Source organism: Pan paniscus, chromosome 12 (genome assembly GCF_029289425.2).
Source record: "Pan paniscus chromosome 12, NHGRI_mPanPan1-v2.0_pri, whole genome shotgun sequence".
NCBI classification, from domain to species: domain Eukaryota; kingdom Metazoa; phylum Chordata; class Mammalia; order Primates; family Hominidae; genus Pan; species Pan paniscus.
The window spans coordinates 67,504,681-67,524,692 of record NC_073261.2 but is presented as its reverse complement, the minus strand read 5'-3'; the positions used below and the strand labels follow the sequence as shown (position 1 = coordinate 67,524,692).

At 36.9% G+C, this 20,012-nt stretch overlaps 1 protein-coding gene across 6 annotated transcripts in view; it reads left to right on the top strand.

Moving 5' to 3' along the window:
- Positions 1 to 20,012, top strand: part of LOC117979156 (uncharacterized) — an 830,677-nt gene that overhangs the window by 408,700 nt on the left and 401,965 nt on the right. For all 6 annotated transcript variants that reach the window (XR_008624352.2, XR_004669838.3, XR_010109272.1 and 3 more), the window contains one exon: positions 16,270 to 16,446. The gene's annotated coding sequence lies outside the window, so the exon portion shown is untranslated. The remainder of the gene's footprint in view (positions 1 to 16,269; positions 16,447 to 20,012) is intronic.

Genomic DNA, 20,012 nt, shown 5'->3' with positions numbered 1-20,012 from the left:
ATAAGTTACCATTACATTTGTTCTATGAAACTGTAAAATTTCTAGATGTCGTCAAGTAGAAAATACTGAGCCAAAGAAAACTGTGAGCTGTTCGGCATAGTTCAATTAATGAGTTTTATTTTACCAGGTTGGCATTCTGCATACCTCACTTAAATATGTTTGTTTATGTCAGGACTTGCTATGATTCTATAGCTTTGGACACAAATGTTATACTCTCTTTCAGTAGTTCTCTGTTTTGGCCATGGTAATTTGTGGTTTTATTTGTGGCACCTGAGATTATTTGAAAATTGTATCAACAAATTTTGTTTGTTTCTCTCTTGTAATTTCTTGGTGCCTATGTCTCTTCCTCTCAGTCTTTATCTACAGCTTGTGATCCAGTCTGTTCCATGACTAGTTTACAATTTTTTTGTTTCATTTTGGCTAAACTGGACAAAAGTAATCTGTGGTGTCCCTTGGTCAGGAGAAACACCAACAGGACGATCAGGACCGTGGACAGCGACACTCAAATTCCAGGCTCTAACTCCACACTTCTACAAAAGCTTTGTTTCTGTGTTTGAATGTCCTAACCCTGAGGCAGCAGAGATTCAGGTGAGAGAGTCTGGAAGGGGACAGCAGTAGGGGAAAAAGTGAGGAGTGGCTTCCTATATAGCTCCCTACCCACTTCCTTCATGCTCCTTCACCCTCATCCCCACCTCACCAAGCAGAGAAGTTTCTCTCCTGAACTCCCCAACCTCTAATTAATTTCCAACATCTACCTCTATTACCAAACTTTGGGAAGTATGATAAACTTAAGGTGGTTTCTCATAATTTACTCGGATGAAATTTATTCAACATTTGGGCATCTTACTGGTTTTAGTTTGTTTTCAATTCAAGTGAATGAATGAAGCACAATTCAAATTATTTGATATATTGCCAAGATTAAGAGGAATTCCTGGAACCCTGCGTTACTAACTCTTGTTTGTTGTTGCTCACCTCAAGTGCAACTTGTTCTAATGATTCTGATTCATTCCTTCCACTCCACACTCATTCTTTACATAGTGACACTATAGACCAAATCCTTATTTTGTACATAATTAATTTAAAGCCCAGAAAAATTATATAATAAGCTCAGCTGCAAGGAAGATTCATTCAGGTGCCTTGAGCCTGAGCCCAGTTTTTCACTGGCAGATTTGAGCATAAATTTCTCGTTTTCTGACCCTAGACCCACCACCAATCTGATCTACTCTAACACATCACTTCTTTGAGACATGAACATTAATCAGGTACAAGATGGCTATAAAACATAGTTTATGGTCACCTTGAAAAATTATCTAGCTCAACTACCTCACAGACAGATTTTTCAACCACATCGTAGCTTTTTTATTATTATCTATTACCTCTCACTCTTCCATTTTGCACATCTTCCTTTGAAAATAGAACTTTTGAGTGTCACATGCTGTCTATTCTGAATGAGCAACCTATTCTATCTGTTTGGACTTAGCAGCTGGATTCTGATGAACTATGAACCGAATGCATCCCTTGTCTGGAAGCTCTCATTCAGGTGCCTTGGGCCTGAGCCCAGTTTTCCAGAGCCCCTTCCTTGGGCTCTCTTATTAGATGCATGCCTTGGCTAATGGTGATTAGTACCAATGTGTGACTGTGTGTGCTCACATCTACTCTAAAGCTGACCTAACAGAGACTTTTTGTAAATTTTCCACTTTGGAAAACTCCCAAATAGAAGACTGACAGAACTCTGGGGTAGGCATGATTTTAAAAAAATAAAATCCAAGGAAATTTAAAATTAACACAACATAGTCATTTCACTCAAAAAAAAATCAGTGCAGTGTCCTAGCATGTGTGGTTGTTTTCCTAATTGATCCTCATTTTTGCTGTTTTTTTTTTTTCTCTCTCACTCAGGGCCATATCTAACCACATCCACCCAGACTTCATAAGAATGCTGAGTTGTCATGCAAGAGTTTTACCTCACACTGGGGAGATATTAGTTGATAAGATCCACCTTGTTCAGATTTATTGCTTTAGCATATTTCATGCTAAAAATATTTTTTCTACCATCTGCTAAGATTAGCACTCTAGTGGTATAATAAATTTACTCACCCTGTTTCTGTGATATACTTTGGAACCAACTTTATACTTTATTCAGCCTAATTGAAAATAGGATAAGATAAATGATGCACTTTGAGTTTCTCTCTCAGACATACCATTGTTCATTACTTCAACAGAAGATGAGCACATCTGATGGTAATTTTAGTGGTTCAGTAAAACAAAAGTTCCCATGGCAAAAATACAGCATTAGCCACTGTCATCATCCAGTAGGGTCTTGTAAAAAATATTTAATATTGTTGTGCCCTCAAATGAAATATTGTTTTTCATTTAAATACAAAGCTGCTGGCCATCTTTTCAAAACATGCTATGAAAAGAAATATATTTCAGTGGAAATATGGGACTTGGTATTCATTTACATCTGAGGCTCAAACTGAAGGCCAAATTTAGAATTTGATATATTCTTGGCTTATTGGGAAATTTGGATTTCCTTCTCTTATTCAGTCTTCTTAGGCTTGAGTTGTTTAGACCATATTGAAAGAGAAGAAAGAATATGTTAGGTGCTTTTTATGTTAGATTGTTATCGATCCATACCCTTGTGTAATTTCCTCTAACTTTGATCCTGGGCTTAAACATGAGACTTGTGTTGGCCCAGAAGACCAGTAAATGTGATGCAAGCAGAGGCTTTAAAAATATTTGCAGATTGGGACTTGGAGCAACATTGCCATGTAAAGAAGTACGGTCTGCTGGAAACAGGTGGCCCAGCTGACAGATAGCACCAAGTGCTAGACATGTGAATGAGGCCACCTTAGATTACCCAGTCCTTGTTGAGCCACCAGATAACTATAGCTGCATGAGTGACCCCTGGTAAACTAGCAGAATTCTATAGCTAAGCTCAAGCCAAATAGTTGACCCACAAAATAATAAGTAAGTAAACTTTTTATTGACTTATGACTTTAAATTTTTTAAAAAATTAAAATTGTGATAAAATGCACATCAAATTGTCTTAAATATAATTCACAAATGTCCAGGGTTGTTTGTTATGCAGCAATAAATCACTGATGGAATACATAAACCCATTCTCTACTGCCAACAGATAACTTTGTGATTAGGATCGAGGATAATGGAGACACTAAAGCCTAGATGAGGTTGTAGTTATGGCTGGATGGAGGTTGCTAAGGAGACAGAAATGTACTGGAAGACCAGGAGAAGAAAAAAAATGGGAACAAAAAGTATTGATTATTACTGTTTATAAGCATTATGTGCCTCAGTTTCTTCATCTGTAAAAAGAGGATGATAAGAGCACACCTATCTAATGAGGACTGAATAATCCACATAAATCACCCAAACAGATTTGGTGCTTGGCACAGAGAAATCATGCAATAAGTATAAGCTGTTACCATCCTGGGTAAATACCCTGTTAGCATATGCTTGATCAAGTTGGAGAAAAGTCTCCTTGCAGCCAAGATATTAGTGGCCCATGAAGTGAAGACACAATGAACAAGAGTGATTAGACTTTGTGATTTTGGATTGGTTCACAGGTAATGAGCACGTCATGGCCCACCTGCAGAGAACTGCTTTCAGATTGGCCACTAGACCCTTTCCAAAGTCCTCTGTAAGAAGGTTAGTTTTGAATCAAGGTAACAATGCACTAGAATAAGGTTTTCAAAAGAAACAATTTACTCTTCAAATTACCAATGTGAACTATCTCTATACCTTCAGACACCAGAAAAGAAAACTAATAACACATATTGTAGCAGGAAAAAAATCTTTTTATCCAGTCCTATTTCTGATGCTCAACCATTTCCTCAGTGTAGAAATAACTATCAAAAACTATCAAAAAATTAATGTTATGCAAAATTATTGAAAATAAATAAAATGTAGGTTTTTAAACTTTCTCATCTTAACTATGACAGTCTGGTGACAGGAGATGGCAGGAGTCTGTATTTGAGGATGGGTCTCTGAGCATAAGCATATTCAGCATTTCCTTCCTTCCTTCCTTCCTCTTTTTGTCTCTTTCATTCCTTCCTTCCACTTCCTTTTTTCTTCTTTCTTGTGGGTATTAATGACTAGGAGAGAAGAGGGGTATATGTTTATTAGAATGTTATCATCTGCTCTACCGTTTCTGACTTTATCAGTCATTAAAAAGTGAAAGCACCGCCTTTAGCCTTTCTATAGCCTCCGCTTTATTATATCTTCAATTTGGGAAACCTTTGTAGGAGTCAGATAGAAGACCAAATACTGCTTATTTGTAAAAGCAGCACATCACGGTGATCAAGAGACTGGCCGTAAGGTCTAAAAAGGCTGGGTTCAAATCCACACAAAATACTTTCTAGGACTCTGACACCAGGCAGGCTAATTAGTTTCTTTGAGGCTCAGTCCCTATCTGTTAAATAAGGTTAATAATTCTCACCTCAAAAGGTAGTTGAGATGATTAAATGATCTTTATATGCAGCATGAATGGCACATAAATAGTGCTCGAAAAACACTGAGGATATTTATCATTTTCTGTAATAGAACATGCTGGGCTATGTCATGAAATTTTATTCAGCCACCCACTCTGTCCACCTACTCTACATTACTTATGACAAACTGGTGTAGCACAGCTGACCAGGGATAAGGTTAAAACCATGTCCATGCATCAGCACAGACTTCAGTCCCTGCTAGCTTCAAACTTAGGCCCCAGATGCTATCACTTTAACATCTGGGTCTCACTGATCAACAGGCTATATCTATGCTTTTGACCTTTAGCTGGTTTTTCAAATGAAAAGCAGCAGAAGCAACATTTAGAATAATCATGACATGTTATAGTTTGAGAAGACACTAGAGATGATTAGCCCAATCATCTCTAGTTCTTTCTTCAAACGTGTATTATCCAATAGGGTAGCCACTAACCACATGTGGATACTGAGCACTTGGAATATGGCTAATCTGAATTGAAATGTGCCATAAGTGTAAAATATACACCAGATTTTGAAGTCTTGGTATGAAAAATATAAAATATTAAATAATAATTTTGTATTAATTACATGTCAAAATGATAACATTTTGGATATGTTAGATTCAATAAGGTATTAAAATTAATTTTGCTTTCAATTTTTTTAATGTGTCTACTAGAAAATTTAAAATTACATATGGATTCACATTTGCAGCTCACATTGTGTTTTTATTGGGCAGCACTGTTTCAAACAAAACAAATTAGGCATGGAGATGTGAAGTGACTTGCCCAAGATAGCTCAGCTTTCATCAGCAGAACACAGATGTGATTCCAGATCCCTTTGCTAACAGCGTTTCTCTCAACATGCAACCTTCTCCTGCTAAATTTTTTTTTTTTTTTTTTTTTGAGACTGTAGAGTTGGGTCCCTGAAAACTGAAGTTTCTTTGGAAAACACTGCCAGCGCCTCCTCTGTGACCAGCTGTGCTTTTTTTTCTTTTTCTTTTTTTTATTGCACTGCCTTGGAGACTGTGCTACTGTTATCCATTTCTTGCATCAGTTACAGAAATTGGTATTGTATCTAAAACAATTGCTGTTATTAACAGGTTAAGCTGCTGGGATGTTAAAATAAAGGCTGCCCAGCTTTAGTGCATTTTGTTGTAATCATCTCCCAGATGCCTTGTCGGAAATCAATTCAAGTTCAAAACTGGCTGGAATTGGGAGGTCAAGGCTTTGGCAGACTAAATATTTTATCTTCTGCTCATGTCTGGAGCTTTTAAAGATGTGGACTGGGGGCTGTTTTCTCATACCCCATCTGGACAAAGATGATTGGCTTTGCCATTTTGCCCAGGTTAGGACAAGGTTAAAATCAATTATAATCAATTATTAAGAGTCTTCTGTGGCTGCATTGCTTAAAAGGGGATTTTAAAAGTTTCTCAGTTCTGAAACATGCATATCTTAGTTGCTACTGGAGATGTTGTTATTCTAGAATGTCAAATATAGATGTTATCAGCATCAAGAATAAATGCGAAGAATTTCTACTTCCTATTTCCTTGATACCTATGTTTCAGGATAATGAGAAAAGCCTAGAAAGATTGAGATAATCATCATTCCTGCACCAAGTTGAAAAATTTTGTTACCTTCTTATATGTGTTAGACTATTGTAGCTATTTATTATTTGGTTACATTGTCAAATGATTTCTTAGGAATTTACTGAGATGCTCTCTGCAGTTATGTGATCATTTGCTGTGTAAATGCACATGTAACTCCTCAATCTAAGGTAGGTTCAAAGAATCATAGATTTGTAATTGCATAGTAATTTTAAGACAAGCTAGATACAGCCCTACATTTTATGATAAGGAAACTGAGGCTTGGATAATTTAAATGACTTCCCCTAATTCTTTAAGCTATCCAAAGGGAGAATTGTATCTCTTAGTTCCTAAAAGCATGTGTGGTCCCTAAACATTCAAAGGAATATTTTCATTTTATACAATATTTTCATACACTTATGATTTTCTTCACAATGATTTGAGAAAAAAAAGTGTTCATACAAAATGAATATCATTCTGAACCTTAGACCAAGACATGAACTCAATAAACAGAATATAATTTTAAAGTGTTCTCAAAAGGTCACTTAGCTTTATCCTTCATCTCATTTCCCATGAATGGAAATCCCTTGTATTTTCAGGTTTAATACAGACCCAGTAGCTGAGGGTTCAAAATGCTGCCAGAAAAAACATTCCATTTTATTTACAGTCTGTTTAGAAGGAAAACTCCAGCAAATATACCATAATTTCTCTGTAGACATGTTCAGTACCAGTTACTGAATGGTGAGTGTGGACTATGTTCTTTGCTGGTATAGGAGGAGCCTGGCATTAACAAACACTGACATATTTTCATAGCAAGTTCCTCATCCTTGTAATATACTGAAAAACAACAAAACAAAAACTTGCTATTTCTAATTTGAGGGAAAAAACCTCATGGATTTATTGGGGGGCATACGATTGAATTTTAACACTTGCTCATCTCTCCATCAGCAAAATAAAGTCCCTTGTATTGCTTGCTTACTTTCCTCCAGCTCATGTTGGCAATAGAACTGAAGTATAATACATGTAAAGCATTTGAAGAAACTAAAGTTAGAAGGTCACAGGTAGGGCCGTAGGAATCCTACTCGTGTAGAAATCAATGCAACACTACATAGTGGTGGTGAGAACACAGCTTGGGCCCAGACAGACCTGGTTTTGTGTCTGATTCCATCCTCACTGACTGTTTGGCCATAGACTGGTTACTTACCTTCTTTAGCTTCAAATTCTTCCCGTGAAAAATGGGGGTTTCAATTATGCTTACCTCATGGAGTTGTTTGAAGATTAAATGAGAAACTACCTGAAAAAGACTTATAAAGCTTGGTGTACAGTCAGCTTTCAATATATCTAAACTATAATGATGACAAATTATCACCGCTTATAATGGTAGCCTCAGTAGCAGCAGCCACAGTGGTAATATGTATATTCCTATTTCTAACATTGTATTATTTTCTTTGGGATCCATATGTACACATACAGGATAGAATTGCTTCAATGTCTGTTCAGATCCAAAGTTCTGGGTGAATTTTTTCACCTTGGTTTATTTCACAGCAACACAATTCATATGACTGAACCCTTCAAACCTTTCTCTGCTGAAAGAATGCATTGTTCATTTGGATCATTGGTTCGATTCTAAGAACAGTTTATTCACTGCATGTGCACAGAAAACCCAATTCTGATATTCCAAGTGCTAATTAATTGGTAGAAATTTTTACTCTTTCTTTCTGCATTCAATCTAAGTTTGTAGCACATTGTATTAGAACAAGCTTTTAAAACCTTTGAAGCCCGCCCCGTGGGCAGCATGATGCCATGGTTAAAGGATATGTCAGGGTTACAGAGTAAGACGGACTAGGGAGTTTTGTCACTTACGGGCTGATCCTTAGCAACGTCCATTCACCGAACTGAGCCTCTGGTTCTTCATCTGTAAAGCAGAGAGGATAATACTTACTTCCTAATATCATTTTGGGTGTCAAAATTAATACAATGCAAGTAAAATTCTTAGCACAATGCCTGAGACATGACATGTTCTTCTTAAGTGGCGACTACTATTTAAATTTTTACGTTCTATATTTATACAAGTCATAAAATGTGGTATTTATTTCAGGGCAGTGAATAAACATTCAGATTATATCCATTCATTCATAGTGTCAGTCCACAAATGCTGATTGATTGATAACTTATCTGTAGCAGATACTGTGCTACAGCTGCAGGAAATTGGTGAGCAATAGAAACGTTCTTAGAAAAGAAATAGTACAGCTCTGGGGGAGTGTGGCGAGAGAGAAAAACTAAACGAGTAATTTCAGTAAATTAATTATAGCATCATTGCTTATTAATTCCCATTGGACTTGGTAGCTACTTTGGCTTGTCTCACTGTAGCTAACAGCTCAGATCAGGCTCTGGAATCTCTGGATTTCAGGTACACATACTTTGCTTCCAAGTTATGCAGACCTTTGCCCTTTGTTTACATAGCTCCTTCATCCAAACATCTCAAGCACTTAAAATTGGCCCAGTAACTCCCTAACTTACAAGGGAAACTAAAAATGTACTCTACCTGTTAGAGTGTTGACATAGTGGCAGATAAAGAAGCTCGAGAAAACTACCCTGTGTTTTCAAAGGTACCCAGTGATGTCCTGTCCTCTATTTTCCCTTGCCTGGGTATAGTTTCTTCTTAATTGGTTTTGCATCTGATAAGATGAACATTGAACATTTGCAGTATGTTTGTCGTCTGTTGCCAATTACAAGCTACTGATCTTCAGCAGGGCCTGCCATCTTTGCATTCAGCACAGCCTTCCCCCATTCTATTTGGATCTACTGGCTTAGTACCAGATATGGAAGCGTATGAAAAAGTAAAGGAGAATAAATAATCCTGTGTAGTTTTCTTGGAGCAAAAATGTTTCGGAGGAATGAGTACCCCAGAGGTCCCCTATTTCCTTTACCTTTGTGAAAGGAACACCCTATGCTTTAAATAATGATTCATGCGGTATGCACCACATCCAAAGAGTAAACGCAGAGATGAAAGCTTCTATTTATTCTGTACAGTGAAAATAGAAATCTGGAAACAGCATCTGCTTCTCATTTAAATGTATTTTTTTCTAATTATTTAGATGTATAGAGGCATCAAGCCAGGTTTCAATCAACAAGAAAGGTCTTGTGCTATCTAAACAAAATCTTATGCCTGAAGCCACTGGTCATAACACTTAAAATGGCTTAAAAACCTCAACAGGGCGTTTTATGCAAAGTAGTTGTATAGCATGGGTCATGAACAAATATGTTATTTTTGCTTAAAATATAATCTGAATGTATGGAGAAATATTGCTAGAAATATATTTCCTGATCCCTAAAAATAGCAGGTAATTAACCTTGGCTCAGAGTCACCTTACCTTTTGAAGAATAAATCCTGGAATCATGACTTTTGTGTCTTGTTGTTAGTGGAGAAGAAAAAAGACTAGAGCTATGGATGATTTGATTATATGGATTAGTTATTAGGAGCATTTAAAAGAATGCAATTTTTCAAATATCAACTTATATAATTATGGCTCCCGCAATTCCACGACTCATAAAATAGGAGACTCAAATAAAGAAACTCTGGTTTTCAGAAACTCTGAAACTATTCACAATTACCCATAGGTGAATAAATATACCATAAAATTTAGAAGAAAAAGGAATCAGACATTTTGACGAAAAGGGTCCTGAGAACCAACAAGCCTTTTTAACATCTGGATGTGGGAGCCCAGCCCGTGTGGTAGACCTGCAACTTCCAGAGAGGTTTGCTCTGCACAGATGATCCCACAGTAACGATGAAGATAGAAGCAAAGGAGTGTTTGAATGAGGACAAGAGATGGCTGGCCCAAATTGGTTTAGAAATGGTATTTGCAAGGCACTGTTAGAAAATGAAGCTACCCCTTCATTTTGGGTTAACCCCTTCTGTTTACCCCTTCCCTCCATGAAGACAAGGCTTTTAGTATTTTTTTTTTTACTTTTTTTTTTTCTATTCTTAGGTACACTTAGAACTGTTTCTATGTACAGTTCTAAGCTCAGATTGACTTAAGAGAAGTTGATCTCCTGTCTCCTAATTATTCTCCATGTCAACTTCTGGCTGATTAGAACTAGAGGCTGAAAGGATGTTGATTTGGGGGAAAACTGTATTTTCTGTTATTTTTCAGATAATTTTTAGTCTGCTCTGTAGATGTAAATTGAAAATATATTTTTTTTCCTTTTTAAACTTTCTCCCTCTTTCTCTCTCTCTCTCTCCGGCTTGCCTACCATACCTATTTTAGTCTCATTTTACTAGCTCTCCAACCTACTGCACTCATGACCTTCTCTGATATATGATAATTGAATTTAGGACAAGAGTTTACATTTTTATATATTTTTTATGATTTATAACCTGCCTAATTTCGAAAAGGATTTGAGGCAGCAAGAGTAAATGGCACTGGGAGTTACATGGATATTTTTACCCTGCATTTGGCCCATTTTCTTTTAGGCTGCATACATTTCCATAACTCTGAACAAGGATCATGTTTGGATGACCTTTTGTCCAGGGTAGAATTCACAGATTTGCAGAAGGTAGGAAATGAATACCTCAGTATTTACAAAATCACCAGAGGCACATTTGAATGAATTAAATATTTCTACTATTCCAGTTTTGATAATGGTACTAATTATATTGTTTGGTACTTAAGAAATGTTTCCTCTTCTGGAGGGGGAAGAGGTGGGGAAGATTTAAAGTACCTCTTGGATTGCTGTGTGACTTTGGGAAAATCACTGATTACTCTGAGTTCACCATTCCATGTCTGTTAAATGGGGATAATAAACCAACAGCATGTTTATTATGAGGTCATTGTGAGGATCAAATGAGATAATGTACCTGTAAAAGCTTAGAAAACAATAAGTCACTATGTATTATGCAGTCAGTGTGGGCGAATGCTTTATTTACTTCCGTCTCAGCCTCATACAGTGAGCCTTATACAGTGAGAGAGACCAGGCCCTAGCTCTTCCGGATGCTCTAGGAAAAGTGCTTCATTGTGTTTGGGCTTTATTTATTGAATGCATTTGAATGAGTGATCATTCTAAGAGCAGAAAGTCATTCAATTTGATTTCACAATAGGGTGATGGGTGAGCCTGGAAACTACATTCTCAAATGCATTATCCCCGAACACAGGAAACAAAACCACTTTTTAAAAGTGACTCATCTTTAATATCTCATAGCAGTTTTGAAATACTTCATTCATTCATTTTTATAGCAAACTCTTAATTGAGAATGTCATTAACCACTTTGCAGAGAGAGGCAATCATGACCTGAAAAATTAAGTGGAGTAATTTACAAATAGGCTTTTGTTTCGCTAGGTTTTTTGCTTATTCAGGACTTGCCTTTAGATTATTTTAGCAACATATGCTCCCCTTTCCCCACCCCATTGGCAGTATGTATTTTGGGTGTCTGATACATACTGAAAATGAAGAACAGTTTTCGTATGTTGCTTTTTCCTGGTCCACATTGGAGAGTCCTTCTGACCCTTTTATTCTCAAAATCAAACACTATCATTTTCCTTCTTCAGAACATTTTATCTTCTCACCTTACTGTGTGTCAAAATTTCTTCCCATGTGGGCCAGACAAGTATGTTATGAATGAATGAACATTGGGTCCACTTCCAGCTTTTCTCTGTGAAACCAACTTTGACTGAAGTCCACAGTGAATTTCCTCTCTTAATTTCCTTACAATTCATAGTCACAATAATTTAGCCCTTTAAAAAATATATTCCCTTTCCCTTCTTTTAAAAATATTTTGTCCCTTCTCCTCCCTGCCCTGACTGTATTAGAAGCTATCTGCAGAGGGCTGACTTCTAAGTCAGATAAACTAGAATGAAAGTACTGCCATTTACTAGTTGTGGCATCTGAGGCACCTGGGGATGATAATAATAATAATTACTTTATAGGGTTGTTGAAGGGGGTAAAAGAGGTAGGTTATATGAAGCATAAAACATATTATATGGGCTCATTAAATTCTTGTTCTGAGATTAATTTACTGATTCTTTTCTAAGGAAAGCTTTCTTTTTAAGGAGTGGAGGGAGAGAAAGACCTCTCCTTTTTTAAAACCAAGGACACATGTCCCCAGTTTTTGTCCCCCAAACTTATGGCCCCTTAAACTATTGAAGATTTTGTGAACTTTCATTTAATTTCATTCTTGAAGCTTAGTCAATTGTTTATTGCTTTCAGATCATTTTTCTTAACAGACATTAATTGAGCTCCTATTATGTGTCAAATACTGTACTTGACACAATGAAGAAAATTTCTATTAACTTCTAAAATCCCTGTCTGCAGATCTGTGAAATAATTTTTTATGCCATGGATTCATACAGTGTTCTTCCTTTCCCCATGTTCCCTATATGCCATCTTAAAAATTAAACTTGGGCAAGGGAAGAAAATATCTATGGAGAGAACCCAGTGGATTATAGCATTCAAAGTTACTTTCAACAGGCTGAACACCTAGGATACTGTTTGGGCAAGGTATGAGCCATGCCCAACTCATGTCATCCTATAGCTATTATGCTTACATTAACACATTGTTGTATACAAGTAACTATGCCTTACATCACATCATTTGATCCCCTTTGTCTTTATTATTAATAGATGTAGATCCACCACTTTAACTCATAGTCACCATAGTTTACCCCATTTTAAGTTTGTACATGCAATCCATTTAGCCATAAAACACATTATTCCAAAAGCAATATTTAGCTAGTCTAACAGTATTAACAGTCTACCACCAAAAATTCCTGACAAATTTGTTATTGTACAGGTCAGAGCATTCATAGTTTCTAACTAGGATAAAGCAGCTTACTTAGATTTACAAGACAAAAACAAAGCTGAAACAAGTTTGCCTTGATGATACCAAAAACTCAGTAATTGCTTTTCTCTTCCCACTTGTAGTAATGGATAGCAAACGGATTATTATTGACATTGGTAGTTTCATCGAATTTTCAAATTGGGAGATACCAGCTAGTCACTTGTTCTTCAAATTGTGGTTTATGAGCCTGCAGCATTGGCATAACATAGGAGCTTGTTTGGAATGCAGAATCTCAGGCCCGCCCTAGAGCAACTGAATCAAGATCTGTATCTTCACAAAATACCCAGGTGATTTTTACACTCTTTAAATTTTTTGAAGCGCCATTCTAATCCACCTTCATCTCTGTCCTCCTGTAAGAAATGAGAAAGTTCACACTCAGAGTTAGTGTAGAGCTAAAATTAGAACCTCAGCCCCCTGACTCCAAGGTTACTGCTCTCTTCTGTGCTCAGAGCAACCTCAATAGCTTCTGAGTACAGTGTGGAAGTGAGTGACCCTTGCCCACCACTTGATGTTTGGTGGTCTAGTAAAGTAGACTGCAAGATTAGAGAATCACCTTCTCTTTAACCCCCATTCCTTTTCTGTGAGAAACTATTTGGCTTATCACCCCCTATGGCCTAAATCCTCCCAAAGAAGAGTGAAGCTTTAATGAGGCTAGAACCCTCTTATTGTCTTGAATTTTAGATGTTTGTCAGCATCTATGATAGGAATTCTTTCCCTAACTCACAGTTCATGGTTGTATAGTGCATCTCCATTCATACGAGGAGGATAGAAAAAGCTGAGCCAAACCCTGTTAACAAAAGAGTCCCCTGAAGGGCTATAATATTGCTCAGTGGTAATATCATCCCTATGCATTTTATCTTATACATGAAATCTGGACTAATTATCATTTTCTCATACAGTACATTTTAGACCATTGTGTTTTTGTGTCCCTGCCTAGTTCATTAAGCAGGGTTTTACGGCTCCTCCAGTAACAGAATCGCTATTGACACTTTCATTAGACCCATAATTCAAATGCTTGTCTGCCTTCCAAATGGAAGCCTCTGAGTCCAGAACCACAATCTGGCCACCAACCGTATGTTGGCTTTTAGAACTGTCATAAACTCATCATCACATTCAAGTTCTTGAAGGGTCAAAATCTGCTTTCTTGGTGAACTGTCTTCATCCAACAAACAGTCAACGTGTTCTCCAGGAACAGTCAGCCAATTTTTCTCTGTCGCTCTCTGAAAACTCTTCCAGACAGTTCTCAGTGTGGTATGACTATAGCACAAATAATCAGTGTCCACATTTAAATATTAATTCTCTTATTTATTCATTCATTCAATTATTTTTACAATTTAAGACCAATATACCAAATATTATGGCAGTTGCTGTAGTGATTTAAAGATGAATAAGATGGTGTCTGCCTTGGGGTTTCTTATCGTCAGAAGATATGTATATAAATCACTATGTGAAAAATTTTACTTCTAAGTTGCCAACAGTTGGAACGGCGATGATTGTAGATTTCTTTGCTCTAACTAATGGCTATTATCAACACTGGTTCTTTACCAGTGGTTCAAATGGAAATAGACTTGACTAGACTAAGTAGAACTATATATATATGAAATATATCACAGAATATAATCTTAGGAGCAAATGAAGCCAATTCCCCAGTAATACAGCTGATGGGCATTAGAGAGAAGGTGGGATCGGATCAGAGACAGCAGTTGCTTTAGTGATCACAAAAAACAGTCTTTCATTATCAGTAGGATTTTGATTTTCTCTCTAAAAATGTTCAAGAAGAAGTTCAGTGAAAATATTTGATTTAGTTTACAATAAACTTTTTAGAGGTGCCTCCTAGACATCAAAAATTTTTGCTTTTGGCTGAGCACAGTGGCTCATACCTGTAATCCCAGCACCATGGGAGGATGAGGTGTGTGGATCAATTGAGGTCAGGAGTTCGAGACCAGCCCGGCCAACATGGCAAAATCCCATTTCTACTAAAAATACAAAAACTAGTTGGGGGTAGTGGCACATGTCTGTAATCCCAGCTACTGGTGAGGCTGAGGCAGGAGAATCGCTTGAACCCAAGAAGCAGAGGTTGCAGTGAGCCAAGATTGTGTCACTGCACTCTAGCCTGGGCAATAGAGCAAGACTCTGCCTCAAAATAAATAAATAAATTATACTTTTAATTTTTGCAGAAGTAAATATCTTGAGCAGGAAGTCTGAGCAGATTATATACCATCAGTGTGCAAGAGAAGATTTTCACCTTTACAGAAGACTTTTAGCGATTTAATTAAACAGAAAATTGTAGATCATATTTTTAAATGTACAATTAGATATGTTTGGTTTAAACGACTGCTGACTGGGTACTGTGGTTTTGCTTTCTGTCCAATTAGATCAGAGAGAAAAAAAATTGTTTTTGGGTCCTTTCATCTTCCTTACATCTATGCCTAAAAAAAAAAAAAAGAAAAAGAAAGAAAGAAAGAGAGGAAAAAATGGAAAAGACAAAAGTATAGGCTGGTGCCATTTATTCAAGTCTTTTCATAGGTTTTGACTTTACCTGAGCACACACATTGGATTACCTACCTCATTAGCTTTCTTCCAACCAAACCCAGAGCCTCTTTCCTGAAGTGGAAAGGTCCTTTTCTAGAGTGGACTCAGACTGTTAAGCAGAGGAAGTGTGTGAGGCTGGACTCCACTGCTCGTTGGAGTAATGTGGCTTCGTTTTGCAGTAATATTGCTGTGCTATTGAAAAATGACTTCAGTATTCTTCTCAGTGCATTTCATTCTACCACATGCACTTTCATAAACATGTCCAATCACGTGATGGAGGTCAACAACAGTGTGGGGTTTAGAAATTGTTGCTTGGAAATCACACTCACTTAAATACCTGAATCTGTTCATCAGCCATGCCATAGCTTATTCCAAGCCTGTGCAGAAGAGTGATTTGCAATCGCCTTGCTTTTCATTTCAAGTAGCATCACTCACTTTAAGCCAGATATTCAGGCCTCTTCAGAAGCCTCCAGGGTGAAGGACAAGTAAGAAGAAGCTTATTGAATCTTTCACAACTGTGGCCAGCTACATCTACTCCTGCATCAAACTCAGTACATCTTTCTTTGGTGTTTTATTTCAAAATCACTTATTCTTCCTTTTACGTGACAAATAATAGAGATTTTGCCACACAGTTTCAGGATCCAGATGGCTCTTTTGTGGTTCTATACATTTAATTGATCACTATCCAGGTTGAAGTCTGAGCCAGAATGTCTGGGATGGAAGAAGAGGACATAATGTTTATTTTTGCCAATCCTTCTTTGAGTTATCTTCTCTCATCGTCTATAAACTCAGGTTGCATAACTACATTCTGTTTTTTTTTTCTTTTTCACTTACAGGGACTTACCAATTTGGGATTCTTCCAGGAGCTGAAAACTGATTACAAATATGAAACAGATTTCACTACAGGACTTGAACCCTACATTAAAAAACAACAAGCTCCCCAAAATAATTGAAAAAGGTCTTCACCAAAGAGTAGCTGCAATGTGAATGGCAGGATATGAAGCAAGTAAGAGGTAAATTTTGTATGAAAACATCTTTTCTTTATGGCCAGATATATAGAAAATATTCATATGGCCTTAAGGTAATATTCTTTCTCAGGCAAAGGTCAGAGGACAGAGGGTCTTTTATATAATCAGCAAAAAAAAAAAAAAACAAACAAACAAACAAACAAACAAAAAAAAACTGAATGATCCGGCCTATTCTGGGCCTGTCTGTCTAGCTATCAATTATAGAAATATTGCAGAATGCCAGATTCTTTCTAAAAACATTATTTCGGAGGAGTGGGCTTGCTTAGTAAAGGAAACATCCTCCACAAAAAGCATCCGTGGGAACATTTGATAATTTATTATGCTTCAGAAATTCTGGTGCACCATCTTGAAAACCTACCTCCTGATTACAAAGGATCAAATAAGGAGCAAAAGGCAATAAAGCCTTTAAATCCTTTTTATCTTGTTGTTTGAGGAAAAAAAATAAAGAAAGTGGATTGGGCTTCCCAGAATATAAAAAGATCATCTGGAGTAGGTACTTGCCATCTTAGCTTTTTTCAGTAAGAAAAGAGGGAAAAATGAATATGTACGTGTGTGTGTTTATACATACACATATACACATACATTGTGTGCGTATATATATATTTACACCTGCAGTTAATATCTCAGTCTCAGTTGTTTCTCTCTTCTGGCCTATTAAATAATTTCTGGCTTCATCTTTTCTGTCCTGCCTGGAAGGGCCTATGAGTTGCCAGATTCATTCTGGGGCTTGTATGAAGCAGAATCTGAAGAATTGGGAAAGAATAGAAGGAACAAAAGCCATGGTGTCCTACTCTCATGAGGAAAGCAGTGAGTTTGGAATATAGCAATGAAAGGCATTCAATCCTCCAGAATAAAAAGGCAGAATGGGGGTTGGGTGGCTAATACCCGAGGTGTAAGTGTGGAGAGACTCCAGTGAGTGAGGATGTGGCATGAGAATTCTAGGAGATGGTGGGAGTGATTTGGGGAGAGATGATGGAGTTTGAACAGTGAACATGTGAGCTCACAGAGTGAGCTATTCAGAAAAGCAGGGTATTAGAAAATGAGAGATGATGGGAGGTATTAATAGTAATTGCCATGGACTGTATTTTTGGCTTTCCTTTATTTCTTCGATGAATGAGTAAAGGATAGAATCCCCCAATTTTCAATGAAATGTCACTTCAGGTCTGAACACATGGGTGCAGCCTTTGATAAGGTTTCACCCACAAAGCAAATATCTCACTGGGTACTCTGGCAATGGGATTCTTTTTAAAAGAAATCATAGTGTCTTCTCAATGCCTAAGCCTCTGCTTGACCACTGGTTTTCCAGTTCTCTTCATATGGCCTAGTTTTATAAAGTACAGAGCTGAGAAGGAGCTGCCCTCAGCTTTAGCCTTGGAGGAATCACAAACTAGTTGCAGGACCCCAAGTCACTCATCTAAAGTAATGACGTGCTCTGATTAGGGATATGGGACTAGGGAGTCACAGATTTTGCACAGGTTATTTAACCTTCTTCAGGCATTGTTTCTTGTATCTATACAGTTGAGACATTAGAAGAATCTCTCTTGTGGGTTTTTTTTTTTAATTAAATGCTGTATGCAACGCTTCACAGTACTAAGCTCAACCAATATTAGCCACCATGGTTACAGCTGCTAGGATTATTATTGGTGGTGGCAGCGTTGTTAATCCCTGGCCCTCAGTTTCCTCATCTTTAAAATGAAAGGATAAGATAAAACTTCCTCTCTGCTCCCTTCCAGCTCTAAAAATACTTTCCATAATTCCTGAGTTTAGGAACACCTCCCACAAGAAACAGGCAATGGGCCACGAGACAACTCGTTTTCACCCTAAGTCTCTTACAAATATTCAGGTTATTTTAAAACGCCACTCCCTGGAGAGGGCCCAAGATTTCATTTAACATGAGCTTTGCCAACTTCAGTATCTTGCTCAGTACTACTTGCATACTTGTATTACTGAATAAGAAAAAGGGTTGGATTTTTTTTTTTCTCTTTCCATCTATCACTGAACCTACTTGAACTACTTTCAATTTATCCTGTAGGTATGGCGACACTAGTTAGTAGTTCTGCCATTTACAAAAAAAAAAGATATTCTCAAAAGTATATTTTCCTTTTCCTTTTTTTCCTCCACCCTCTTTTTCCTCTTTTTTTTTTTTTTTTTTAAAGAAGATATTAAAACCCTAGTTCTTCTGTGAGAGGAAACAGACCATCTCTTTCAAAGACTTTTAGGCTATTTCTGCTCTTTCCTTGATTTGCTTGGTAGCATCTCGGCCACAGGAATACAATACTGATAGAGTTGTTGATTGGTCCTAGAATATATCACAGTCCCTAAATACATGAAATTAAAAAAAGAAAAAAGAAATCAACATGGTTCTGAAAGGAAGGTAGTTAAAATTCAGAAAGAGAGATTCTTTAATTAACTTAATAAAATTACTAATGGAAGCATTTTAACTGCTAAATTTAATTTACTTGTCAAGAGATCAGGCTACAAAGAGGAGGGAAGAGTAGGAACTCTGCTTCCCATTATGATGTTCTCTATTATAGAATAAATTTGCTTAAAATGAAATATATCACCAAAAGCCATCAATGACATCTTAATTTGGAACAGCCAGTTGAAAAGTAATTAGACTATGAAGCAATCAGTTCTAGTAAATCAGTGTTTCCCTTTACATAAACATACATTTTTTTTCCTATTTATATACAGGCAAGACTAGACTTTCAGGTAGTAGGCAAGCAAAGAAGCGGATTCTTTTGGCTGTCGGTGTTTCTACTTTACATTACCAAGCTGTCAAAACAAAATGTTTTATGATAGGATTAAAAAATGTATAAGCATCTGATTTGATTTAGTGTTTATATTTATATGTTGAACTGAGGAGAGTTTGCTTATCATAGGGGTTTAAAAGATTTACATTTGTCTGCTTCTTACTTCCAAAATGCTTTCCAGATCCACAGGCAGCCCTGACACCTTACTTCAATGAATGAAGCCCAGTCAAAAATCAAACAAGAGCTCTGCTTCTCCCTGCAGGGCCTCTCCTAACTTACATAAATAAACGGAGAGAATGTGGTTGCTAATGAGACATGGTTTGAGACTGAGGTGGGAGTGGTTAAAATTATCCTTTGGTTTAGCAACTGAAAATTCACCATTAGGAATTTCTCACATTGTAACTGACCTTCCTAAAAGTGTGTTTGTTTGTTTATTGTTATGAACAGCTAATACGGGACATGGGTAAAACAGAAATAATGCATATTTAATTTGATTATGAAAAGTTAGCACAATTTGGCAAAGAGATATCAAAAATTCAAGTATCAAACTACTTTATAGTAGGAAACACTTTCTGTATATATCTTTTCTGATCACCTTAGTACCCCATGAAGAAGATGTTTTCAACTTCAATTTACAGACACGGAAATCGAGGCCCAGAGAGGTTAAGTGTTTTGTGGAGGCAGTGGAGGTAGTTAATGGAAGAACTCGGGATAGAATTAGGGCTTCTGGGCCCCTGATACTCTTTCCACAACATCTGCTTCTGATGATGGAATCCCATCTGTTATATGCTGAGGGGA